The 12,749-nt window shown below is 42.4% G+C and overlaps 1 protein-coding gene across 5 annotated transcripts in view; it reads left to right on the top strand.

Annotated features, from left to right (window-relative positions):
* The window catches only part of LOC107227399 (alpha-aminoadipic semialdehyde synthase, mitochondrial), an 83,146-nt gene that overhangs the window by 38,752 nt on the left and 31,645 nt on the right, over positions 1-12,749 (top strand). The window lies entirely within an intron of this gene.

Raw genomic sequence — 12,749 nt, 5'->3', positions numbered from 1 at the left:
CATCTTAAACTTTGAATAGAGAAACATTACTCTGAAGTCTCTAGGATCTCTAACTATGAGACATTAAATCAAACAAATCAACGAATTTCACGTGGTTTTTGGTAATAAAACAATCACAGATTCGCTGTTTTACCCTACTTTCAACATTTCTAATTTGTTGCACAGTTTCTGATGTTGATCTTTGGGCAGCGCCTTGGTTAGTACGTCGGCTATTTGGTCCTTGGTGTTGATATTGTTACAAAGGGTGAAATCACCCGTTTTGCCCCCTCTTTAATGATCTAGTAGTCAGCATAGATAAAAGACGTTTATAAACCTCTTATGTCTTTAAAAAGAATAAGGTTGCTGCGCCAACCGATATTATTGTAAAAACAGTCTTGTTTCAGACTTTAAACAAGAAACACGTATATTGCATTAAAAGCATTTATCACGATATTTTTGTTCACGCCTTTGATTTGATAATAAGTAAACTCGCGGATCCATATTTTATTAACGTAACGCCCAAATCGTTACAATTGGTGTCAGAAGTGGGATCTTGAGTTCTTATTAATTGAATCAATTCAGTGCGCGAACTTTAATTATGAGTAGCAGTCGTTTGACGCGCTCTCGTCGTCGGGAAACTAGCGGAGAAGAACCTTTTGTTGTGGAGAATCCGCGGGTCCCTTCGATTCCTGCACCTTCAGTGGACTCTTTACCTGTCCCTACGATGGTCTCAGTCTCGCAAATCGACCTGCTGGAGATTATGAGACATCAACAAGAAGCTGCTACACAACAACAACAACAACTTGTCCAGTTGCTTCAAGAGCAACAGGAACAACGGAGGCGAGAAGCGGAGGCTCGAGAGCGTTCGGAAGCCAATCTTCAGGACCTTCTTCGGACGACTGTGGCAGCTCTTCAGTCTGTTCATCAAATGAGTGGCGCTGGAGAACCGGCTGTCACCCCACGAGGTTCCAGAGTCGTTACGCCGCTTCCCTCTCCTGTTCCTTCTCCTGTTCCCGTTCCCGCTGTTCGACAGGTCCGACATCCAGGACAGTTCCAGGATGTACGAGACTTAAGGTCTGTGCCTTTTACTAGGGGAGTAGTTGAATCTCCAATTGGTAGAGTAACGGTTAATAATGAGGTTGGCTTTTCCGAGCCTATGCCTCAAGTTCGACCTCAATATTCTCATTTTAATCAATTAAATAATTCAGGATTTCCTGAGGTTGCTTCTCAGATTAATGAGAAACCTCTTTTTCCTTTAAAACCGCCAATTTTTGACGGAAAAATACCATGGGCAGATTATGAACGCCAGTTTAATACAATTGCTAAACATAATCAGTGGGACTCCGCCATGAGGGCCCACAGTCTTGCCTCCTGTCTTCGAACGCCGGCTTTGAACGTTTTAACGGCGTTGTCTGAGGAAGAAATCTCTGATTATGAAAAACTTAGTTCTGCATTAAAGTTGAGGTACGGAAATGACCACTTAACAAAACTGTACACAGCACAATTACAGACAAGAAGACAAGGACGAGACGAAGACCTCGCGTCTCTTAGTCAGGACATTGAACGGCTTTCTCGTATAGCTTTGCCAGACCACGAACCGTCTCGAAACTTATTAGCAACGCAAGCTTTTTTGAATGCGATTAATGATCCAGAAATTAAAATGGCCGTTGGAACATCGGGCCTCACTTCTTTGCGGGAGGCAACAGCCAAAGCCCTCGAGGTGGAGGCAATGAGAAAGCAATATTTTGGGCTGAGCAAGCTTCGTCGGATTGAGGTGTCTGAAAGCGCCTCAAGAAGGCGAAGTTTTGAACACTCGGAGGAGTCAAAACCTCAAAATTATAAAAATAGAAATAACAGTAACAATTTTAAATCAAGAAATCGAGGTTCTTTTCAAAACCAACAAAACCAGCGTATAAATAAAAACGTGGTCGTGACAAGTCAAACTAGCTTGACTTTTCATTTTGTAAAAAAACAGGTCACGACGCCAATCATTGTTTTCTAATTAAGAAAATTAGTGGAAAACCGATGCAAGGTTCGAATCCAAATTCGTATAATTGGCGTAAGAAAAACATAGAAATAGGGGAAGCAAATCCTCAATTGAGTTCTTCAACAGGAACTCACCCAAAAAACTAATTTCAGATGATTTGTCAGGGCGGAAATCATCGCAGATTGTTGGTAGTGAAAGCCCTCTTAGACAACAGTTTTTAATTAGAAGTCTGCGACAGTCTGGTCTTTACGCGCGTGGTACTGTTAATGGCGTCGATTGTCTGTGGGTAATAGACACGGGCGCGGAAGTAACCGTAGTTCGATCGGATCTCTTTAAATCCGATGACCAGATTGTTCCCTCTTTTTCTCTGCGAACAGCCACTGGAGAGACGACCCCGGTTTTGAGACAGGCTACTGTCCAAATTAACCTTTTTGGGTGTATCGACTCTCCACATAAGGTTTTTATAGCAGATATAGAGGATGAAGGTATTTTGGGAATAGACTTTCTTACAGCTCATAACTGTGTTATCTCGACTAAGAGAAATTCACTAGCTTCAAACAATCGCGAAATAACTCTTTGTACAAATAGGAATGGAATTTATTGGACTCCTCCTAGAATTCGAGAAATAGAACTGTCGGAAGATGATTTGCAACAACATTTTCCTCTTCATTTACGGAGCCTTGTTGAGAAATCTTCGATTTCGTTAAATTCAGCTCAGGAAGAATCGTTTAAATCTCTTTTGCTAGAATTTAAAGATTCTTTTGCCAAAGATAGTGGTGATAAGGGCCGATGTACTTCTGTCAAGCACAAGATCGACGTCGGAGAGAGTTCACCAATTAAACAAGCTCCTCGAAGACTCGCTCTCAACGCCCGAGAAGAGGTGAAGAAGCTTGTGGAAGACATGTTAGCGAACGATGTGATTGAGCCATCGTCTAGTCCCTGGGCTTCACCAATCGTCCTTGTTAACAAAAAGGACGGATCCAAACGATTTTGTATCGATTACAGGAAGCTGAACGATATAACGAAGAAAGATTCTTACCCTCTACCCAGAATCGACGAGACACTCGACCTGATAGCTGGTGCAACTTGGTTCAGCACCATAGATCTTCAGAGCGGATACTGGCAGGTCGAAATGGATCCTCTAGATAAAGAAAAAACAGCTTTTGTTACGGGTTTAGGAGGATTATGGCAGTTCAAGGTTATGCCGTTTGGTTTGAGTAATGCCCCGGCTACCTTTGAACGAATGATGGAGGCTGTTCTCCATGGGCTCACGGGCAAAATATGCCTCGTTTATTTAGACGATATAATCGTTTTTGGCAAGAACTTTGAAGAAGAAGTTCAAAATCTCAGACAAGTTTTCGCTAGGCTGAAGCAAGCAGGTCTGAAAATGAGCCCGAAAAAATGCCATCTGTTCCAGAAAGAAGTAGGCTTCCTCGGACATATCGTTTCAGCACAAGGTGTGAAGACCGACCCATCCAAAATAGAGAAGGTTTCTTCTTGGCCGACACCTAAGAATAAAGAACAAATTCAGAGCTTTTTAGGCCTTTGTACGTATTACAGAAGATTTGTAAAAGGTTTCGCTAGTATAGCTAAACCTCTCCATCATTTGACCGGAATCAAGATTCCTTTTGACTGGACCCCGGAATGCGAAGAGGCTTTCAAGAAATTGAAGGAAAATCTTATTTCTTCGCCGATTTTAGCTTATCCAGAGGTCGAAATTCCTTTTATTTTAGATACGGATGCATCTGTTTCAGGAATAGGCGGAGTTCTGTCACAAATTCAGGGAGGTCAAGAGAGAGTGATAAGCTATTTCAGCAGAGTTTTGAGTAAAACCGAGAGGAATTATTGTGTCACTCGTAGAGAGCTTTTAGCTGTTGTTAAGACCGTAGTACATTTTCACCATTATTTGTACGGCAGGAGATTTTTGATACGTACAGATCATGCTTCTCTCAGGTGGCTACTTTCGTTCAAATCTCCCGAAGGTCAGGTAGCTAGATGGTTAGAAAGGCTCGGTCAGTACGATTTTGATATTCGTCATCGAGCCGGAATTCATCATGGAAACGCCGATGCTCTCTCTCGTAGACCCTGCGAGGAAATGCCAGAGTGTAAACAGTGTGCACGATTAGAGAAAAATCGTGACCCCTCTCTTATAATACGGAAGATTTCTTTCAAAAATAACCAGGAAGAATGGAGAAAATCGCAACAAGAGGACGACACTTTGAATCAAGTGAAGTCTTGGAAAGAAGCAGAAACTCGCCCAGACTGGCAGGATATATCTTTAGCCGAGTCAGATTTGAAAATTTATTGGGCTCAATGGGACTCTATCCTTTTAATTGATGGAATTTTATACCGAAAATGGGAATCTGCAGACTTGAAAGAAATCAGGTGGCAACTTTTGGTTCCCAGGTCACGAGTTCCGGAGATTATTGCTCTTTATCATGATTCACCTGCAGGTGGACATTTCGCTTCGAATAAAACTCTGGGCAGAATTCGCAACTTCTACTTTTGGCCCCATTGCCGGATGGACGTTGAAGATTGGTGTCGAAGATGTCGAATCTGCACGGCAAAGAAAGGACCTCGAGCGAAGGGACAAAGCTCTCTTCAAATTTACAACGTGGGAGCTCCATTTGAAAGAATAGCGATGGACATTCTCGGACCTCTTCCGATAACCCATTCTGGAAATAAATATGCTTTGGTTATTGCTGATTATTTTACTAAATGGCCTGAAGTGGTTCCTCTCGCTGATCAAGAAGCCTCTACTGTAGCACAGGCATTCGTTAAAGAATTTATTTGTAGACACGGAGTTCCTCTAGAACTTCATACTGATCAAAGCCGAAATTTTGAGTCAACCTTAATGAAAGAGGTTACTCAGATGTTAGGGGTTAGAAAAACTCGTACAACTCCTTTGCATCCGCAATCTGATGGCATGATAGAGCGTCTGAATCGGACTTTGCTACAGTATTTGTCGTCCTTCGTAGAACAGAATCAGAGAGACTGGGACTCCTGGATCCCTTTCTTCTTCTTATCTTACAGATCTGCGATTCATGAGACGACGAAGCAGACGCCAGCCCTCATGCTTACTGGAAGAAATCTTCGACTTCCGTCAGATTTAGAGAAAGGCCCTGTTCCTGTGCAAAGACAGCATCAAACAGATTATGCCTTTTTATTACAACAACGTTTAGAAGAAATTCATCACTTTGCTAGGAATAGAATTTCTATGGCTTCAGATAAATTAAAAACTCGCTATGATATTCGAGCCAGAGATTTAAAATTTAATCCTGGAGATTCTGTTTGGTTTTTTCAACCACGAAGACAGAAAGGACGATGTCCAAAGCTACAAAGAAATTGGGAAGGCCCTTACTTAGTGGTTAACCGGATAAATGATGTTGTTTATAGAATCCGAAGATCTCCTCATTCGCGTCAAAAAGTGGTTCACTTGGATCGTCTTGCTCCTTTTGAAGAGGATCAACCTGGAACAGTCTCTCCAAGACCAGGAACATCCTTCGAGGTTAGATCTTCAAACGAACATCCTTGACGACTGTGATCGATTTGGCCTTCTTTACAGTCGGTCATCGATTGGGAGAAGAATTTACCTTTCGGAATTCATTTGAGTAAAACTCGACCGCTTACGATTATTATAGAAGGAAATATCGGATGCGGAAAAACAACTTTCACCAAGAGGTTTTTAGCAGATCGCCAGGTCTGTACACTTTTAGAACCTCTTGAAGAATATCGAAATGTAGCTGGAATTAATCTTTTAGATTTGATGTATGAGAACCCAGATCGTTATTGCTATTATTTTCAGCATTTCGCTCAAATGGTTATGTTAGATAGACATCTGCAGACGACTTCATTGCCTGTAAAGGTGATGGAAAGATCGATATTCAGTAGCAATTGTTTTGTAGAAGCTCGTCGAAGGTTAGGTAATTTTCGCGACTTCGAATCTCATTTATTGACGAAAAATTTTGATCTTCTCATTCGCTCGTCTGAGCTCAGAGTAGATTTGATTGTTTATTTGCGAGTTTCTCCAGAAACTTCTTTTGCTCGAGTTAGTTCCCGTTCTCGTGAGGAAGAATCGAGTATTTCTTTAGAGCTACTCAGAACTATTCATGAGGTTCATGAAGATTGGCTAATAAAACAAACCTTTTCTTCTTTATCGGCTCCTGTTTTAGTTATCAATGCAGAAGCTACGGCCGATCAAGTTTTTAAAGATTTTTGTACGTCTATGATGTGCGGGGGTTAATTCAGATATGAATAATGAAGAAGTATTCTTAATTAAGAGAAAAACGAAAAACAAAGTTTAATTTTCTTTATTAAAACAAGATAAAAAAAAAGAACGAATGGTGAAATAAGAGGTTACATATGTAAAAAAAAATTAAGTTCAAAAATTTGTTCCGCTATAATCTTTAAGGCGGACTTGACCTCTGCACAGTCGTTGCAGTCTTCGGTGGAGTTTGTTGCGAGTAAATTCTTCCGACATTCGCGACAAGCTTTGCCCTCTCCCGCGAAGGTAAGATGGGTTTCCTTGAGCTCGTAGAAGTTCTTTATGTCCGCGCTGAAATAAATCAGACACGGGGAACTTATATATATTTTTTGATTAAAATTTGCATGAGAACTTACCGAGTAATCCAGCAGTTTAGGCATATTAGCCCCATTTTATGTTTTTCTCTTACGGTCTCACCCCGACCACATTTCAGGGTCTTCCACTGATTTTCAAAATAGATCTTGAATTCCTCTTGTGACATATTTTTTATGTCCTCCCACGGAAAACTGGAGGTAATTACGCCCGCATTGATGAGGGCGGAAACGGGTGGAGTCTTTATGATTGACATTTTTTTTTTTTTTTTTTTTTAAAAAAAAAAAAACTAATTGAGTCTGTCTTCGACGAGGACTTTTCTTGTAATGATTTGTTATTTCTGCGTTGCTAATCAATTTGAGATTTGTTTTCTTCGGTTATTTCCTTCTAGAAATTTCTTCTTCAGAATCGAGTTTTGTGTCGGATAGGCTTTGGTTTAAGGAATAATGTGAAAAGAGCCACGATTATTTTTCGAGGTCGATGAGCGATTGCTTGATTTTCACATTTTATTAACCTTAAGTGTCAGTTTTTGTGAGTACTTTTCAGGTTACTCGACACAGCCTTTTCCCATCCAATTTTTCCCCGATTCCTGAGGATGACTGGTGGTTTTATTTTGAAGAAGGACGCTGAAATAATTCAGATAAGATCGTTTCTTTTCTTTTGAATACATATTCAATTTATTTTATTCAAGTATTCTCCCAAATTCACTCAGTGAATTTGAATTGTTATACCACCACTCACATTTGTCCTCCAAACTCTAGGGTGTGCTGTCTCAGAAGAAGCTCTGGATTCAGTCACCCCCCGATTTCCTTATTTCCTATGAAGAGAAGTCTGTTTTCGTCTTATTTGGTCCTGGAATTGTCGGTTCTCGGTTCGATGTTTTCATCCGAACCTGTTTCGAAGGGATCCTTCATAAAGAAGATTGAATTTCTTCCCGACATCAATCTGGGCCGTTGCGGATAACTTTGAATTCATGAAGCCACATAACACTTAATAACACTAACCTTTATAAAACATGGCACATAAATTTTTGAGATTATTTAACGCTCAACTATCTGCTCAAGGTTTTCTGTGGTTTACCTTGAGACTGAGGGCAAATGCCAGATAGTAAAAAAGGGAGTTCTTAAATTTTTAGAGCCACAGCTCCAACTCACCTTTGAGCACTGACTACTAGAATACTTTTATAATTATTTTATCTTTCCCGAGTCGGGACGACTCTTTTCCTCGGGGGGGAGTAGTGTTACAAAGGGTGAAATCACCCGTTTTGCCCCCTCTTTAATGATCTAGTAGTCAGCATAGATAAAAGACGTTTATAAACCTCTTATGTCTTTAAAAAGAATAAGGTTGCTGCGCCAACCGATATTATTGTAAAAACAGTCTTGTTTCAGACTTTAAACAAGAAACACGTATATTGCATTAAAAGCATTTATCACGATATTTTTGTTCACGCCTTTGATTTGATAATAAGTAAACTCGCGGATCCATATTTTATTAACGTAACGCCCAAATCGTTACAATATATTTGACGTCAATCGTCTTGTTCTCAGCCAGATCTCTCACGAAGTTGTATCGCACGTCTATATGCTTAAGTCGTTTGTGCTCCCATCGGTGCAGAAGGTGGATACATGCCTGGTTATCTTCGTAGATGGTTAGAGAATTTTGTTGGTCAACTCTGAGGTCAGTGAGAAGTTTCTTGATCCAGAGCAGTTCCGCAGCCGCCATGGTTAAGGCTACGTATTTTGCCTCGGTTGATGAGAGACATACGGAGTTTTGTCTCCGTGTTCCCCACAGAATTGGATTCCCATGTAGGTGGTTCAGGTATCCCGTCGTGGACTTTCGGTCCTTCTCACTTCCAAGGCTTGCGTCTGCGTAGCAGCTAACGACAAGTCCTTGATTCTTTTTAAACACAAGGCACAGGTCCAGCGTACCCTTGATGTATCTCAAAACTCTTTTCAGGCTTTTCCACAGAGCTTCTGTGTATTTGGTTCGATACCTACTGAGTACGTTCACAGTAGCGCTAATGTCTGGTCTTGTTGTGGTCCTAGCATACATCAGGCACCCGATTAGCTCCCTGTATGGTCTGTTTTCTTGAGTTATTTCTTCCGGTTGGCTGTTTTCTTCCTGAAGTTCGAGATTTACTTCCATCGGGGTTCCAACCGCCTTACAGTCTTCCATTCCGAATCTTGTTGAGAGTTTTTCGAAATAGTTCTTCTGACTTAGCAGGAGAGTTCCACGTTCTGGTCTTTTAATTTTGATTCCCAAGAACGAGTTCAGTTCCCCGACATCTTTCATCTTGAACCTTTGTTCTAGGGCTGTTTTTATCGTGTTCACTTGTCTTTCATCGGATCCTGCCATTATCATGTCGTCTACGTACAGGATCAGAAAGAACTTATGGTCATTTCTATGTGCGGTGTAGAGAGAGCGGTCGGCGGTTAAGTTCTTGAGTCCAATCTTAAGTGCGAAGCTGTCGAATGTTTCGTTCCAAGCTTTAGGCGCTTGTTTAAGCCCATAGAGAGCCTTTTTCAGCTTGCAGACTTGTCCAGGTTTTCCGTCGAATCTAGGAGGAATTTTCATAAATATTTCTTCGCGCAGGTTCCCATGCAGAAATGCATTTTTCACGTCCAACTGTCTGGTGTGTAGATCAGCCTGGTTTATTACTGAGAGTAGAGCCCTCAATGTTGTGAGACGAGCGACTGGAGCATAAGTCTCTTCGTAGTCAAATCCACGTCTTTGGGCGCAGCCTTTGATTACCAGCCTAGCCTTGTGACGTTCAACATCTCCATCTACTCCTCGCTTGATTTTGAAAACCCATTTACACTCGATTGCTCGCTTTCCAGGTGGCAAGTTGACGATTTCCCAGGTTTTGTTGTCTATTATGGATCGGATCTCCTCATTAACTGCGTTTTCCCAGTCCGTTTTGTCGCTTCGAGTCGCTATTTCCTCGTAAGTTTCTGGGACGTCTTCAACGAATGTTTCTGCATTCATCGCTAGCAGGTAGTAGTCGTCCAGGTGTCGAGGCTTGATATTGTTCCTGGTGCTCCTTCTCGGTGTTGCAGTCGGCTCCGGGTTTTCTGGTTTGAATTCAGTTCCTTCGGTTTCTTCCGAGAGGTCGTTTGGTTTCTCTCGTTCGAGTTCCATGTTTTCTTTGAGTTTTTTGTGTTCGGGTTCTGGTTCAGAACTGCTTTCTTCTTTTTCTTTTTCGAAGTTGTCCTTTAGCCAGTCGTTAGAGCTGCTTCCTTCAAATTCGAATTTCTTTTCCACGAAGATGATATCTCGCCCCTTGAGTATTTGTTGATCCTCCGGGCACCAAAGTATGTATCCATTCGGACAGTATCCAATCATCAGGCAACGTAGCGAGCGTGAGCTGAATTTTCCTCGCACGATTTCCTTGGGTACTTTCAGGAACGCAATGCAACCAAAGGTTCTCAGTTTCTCCAAGTTAGGTTTGTGCCTGTACCACAGTGTTGCTAGCACCTCTCCCTTTAAGGCTGTGGTCGGACTGCGGTTGATCAGATAGACTGCGGTGAGTGTCGCGTAGTCCCAGAAAGTTTTCCCGAGCTTGGAGTTGAGTATTATATACCTTGCTCGTTCGACGATGATTCTGTTCATCCTTTCCGGGACTCCGTTCTGTTCTGGCGTGTACCTGACAGTGAACTCCATTTGGATGCCCTTTTCTTCGCAGAAGGTGATGAAGTCCTTTGAGATGTATTCTCTGCCGTTGTCGCAGCGAAATCTGCTCAGCTTGACGTTCCAGTGTGCCGTCGCCATCTCCTCGTAGGCCTTGAGATGCCGAAATGTTTCTGACTTCGTTCCCATGGCGTATGCGACGGTGAAGTGTGTATAGTCATCTACTACCGTCAGTAGATAGCGCTTTCCACTTCGCGAATTTGGCGAGATCGGTGCAAGAAGGTCGCTGTGGACGAGTTCCAGCGGTCTGGTGGTGCGCTGTCGTTGCTGCTAATGTGGCAGTTTTGCTTGCTTCCCTTCAATGCAGACTGTGCAGGTTTCCAGCCTCTCTGTGTTTCCGTCGAGCTCGATTCCGTCAGCCAGTGCCGGCAGGCGCTTGAGGCTGTCGTAGTTTAGATGCCCGAGATGTTGATGCCAGATCTGTGTCCTTGTGGCACCGTTACAAAGGTTGGCGACGACTGTCCTCCTCCTTAAGTCTAGCACGTACAGTTGAGAATTTTCTCAAGTGACGATTGCTGCAATTTTGTGGCCTTTCTTGATAGTCCCAACTCCATCTTTGAAGGTTATTTCGAAGCCGTTGATTTCCAATCTTTTTACTGATAAGAGATTGTGGCTCAGCCCAGGCACGGCGAGTACTCGTTGGATACAAATCAGGTAATCACGACCATTGACTACGCCGATGACTTCCAGGTCACCGATATGGGTAGCCCTCAGCGACGTCTTTGACTTAGCGACGTTAATGGCGATGGGCTTTTCCAGCTCCCGAACATTGGTCAATTCTTCTTTACCTCGAACCAAGTGGTCAGATGCTCCGGAGTCCAATATTAATCGTGTGCCCGAATCGCATTCCGCCGTATAAGCCACGAGGCTGAAATGGTCAGTTTCCTCGCTTGCCAGCTTTGCTTTGGCCTTTTTCTTATCTTCCGGACAGTCAGCCCGTTTGTGCCCGGTTTTTCCGCAGCTGTGACATCTGTATGGAGAAGTGTCACCCTGGGTTGTTTTCATCCTTTTGGGGTACCTGCCCCCTCGACCGCCAAGGCGCTTCTAAACCGACCCTCTTTCGGCTACGAATGCTGTGGACTCCTCGCTCTTCGACGATTTTCTTGCACTCTGCTGGTCCCGCCTTTTCGATTCTTCGTCCAGCAACCGATTTTTTACGAATGTGACTGTCACGTCCTCTGCGCTCAAGGTTTCGATAGCTGTCACTACCGCGTCGATCTCGGTTGGCATGGTGAGCAGCAGATGACAAGCAATGTCTGATTCGGCCAAGATGGCACCGCTTTATCGCAATTCTCTGATGAGTTTATCAAATTTCCAGAAAAATGACGCTAACCTTTCACTTCGAGGATTAAATTTGAGGGTCAGGAGTGTTTTCCTTAGGAGTAGTTGGCTCACTAGTCCTTTTCTTTCGAAGGTTTCTTTCAGGGATTTCCAGAGGTCGCGCGTGGTCTCTTTGTCTTTAGCGTATTCCACATGGCTGTCGGCGATTCGTTGAATTATGTGAGACTTACATTTTCGGTCGGACTTCTTCCGCTATGCTAATGTTTGGATGGTTGCTTCTTCCCCTGCCGTGTCTTCCGGAGATTTCTCCGTGAACTGAAGTAGGTCGAGTTCCTCGAGTAGCGTTTCTATTCGAAACTTCCAATTTCCAAAATTGCTGCCGTCGAAAAGGGGTATACGATACTTCGTTTCTCCGTCTTCTGACATTTTCCCTCCTTTTCAGCTTGATGACCGAGTAGTCCAGTAGAATTAGGAAAAAGGGTGGTTGTGATTGGTGGGAAGCCAATTTTTTGTGGAATGGGTCCTTTTACATATAGAAACATATTCTGAAGTTGCGCCATCTCAAGCTTTTCCGTACAATTATTTAGAGACGTTTAAATATTCCAATTTCGGGATTTTCTCCTTTTTTAGACCATTTTTCCTCTATTACTCGTAAAGTATCGACCCTACGAGAAAAATGTATAGAAGCAAACTTGTTCAAAATCAAATTTTACACACGGATACGTTGTTTAAAAAAATTTTAAAAAATTTTTTCATCGCCAAATTAACGATTTTCGATGATTTTTTATCGAAAAAAGTACTTTTTTCACACGTATTTTGCAAACAATTGAAATCGAACAATCTTTCTCTGGAGGGTCAGAAAGAGTACATCAAACCTTCATGAAAAAGCATGCGCAGCCCGATCGCTGTGCGCTCGATAGTTTTTTCCGAATATCATTGTTAATTAAGCCCGATTCGAGAGTTGCGTTATCGTAATTGTTAACGTGAGTCAAAATGAGGCCTTCTGAGTTGCTGCCGATTTTTTTACAGATACCTGGGACCTCCCCCTAACGTGTCCAACAAGTTTTACCATCCTATTGCAATTATTATGAACTAGGGAATTTTCCGAAAAATGACTCAAATTTGACCTTAGCAACAAATGCTAATCAGTTCGTCAATTATTGTCGGAATCGAATTCGGGAAAGTGGAACAGTTAGAGCAAAAGAAGACGCAACTTTTGAAACAAGACTCATGGTAATC

Source organism: Neodiprion lecontei, chromosome 2, assembly GCF_021901455.1.
Source record: "Neodiprion lecontei isolate iyNeoLeco1 chromosome 2, iyNeoLeco1.1, whole genome shotgun sequence".
NCBI classification, from domain to species: Eukaryota; Metazoa; Arthropoda; class Insecta; order Hymenoptera; family Diprionidae; genus Neodiprion; species Neodiprion lecontei.
Note: the sequence above shows the minus strand (reverse complement) of the source record. Positions and strands in the feature narration are given on the sequence as shown.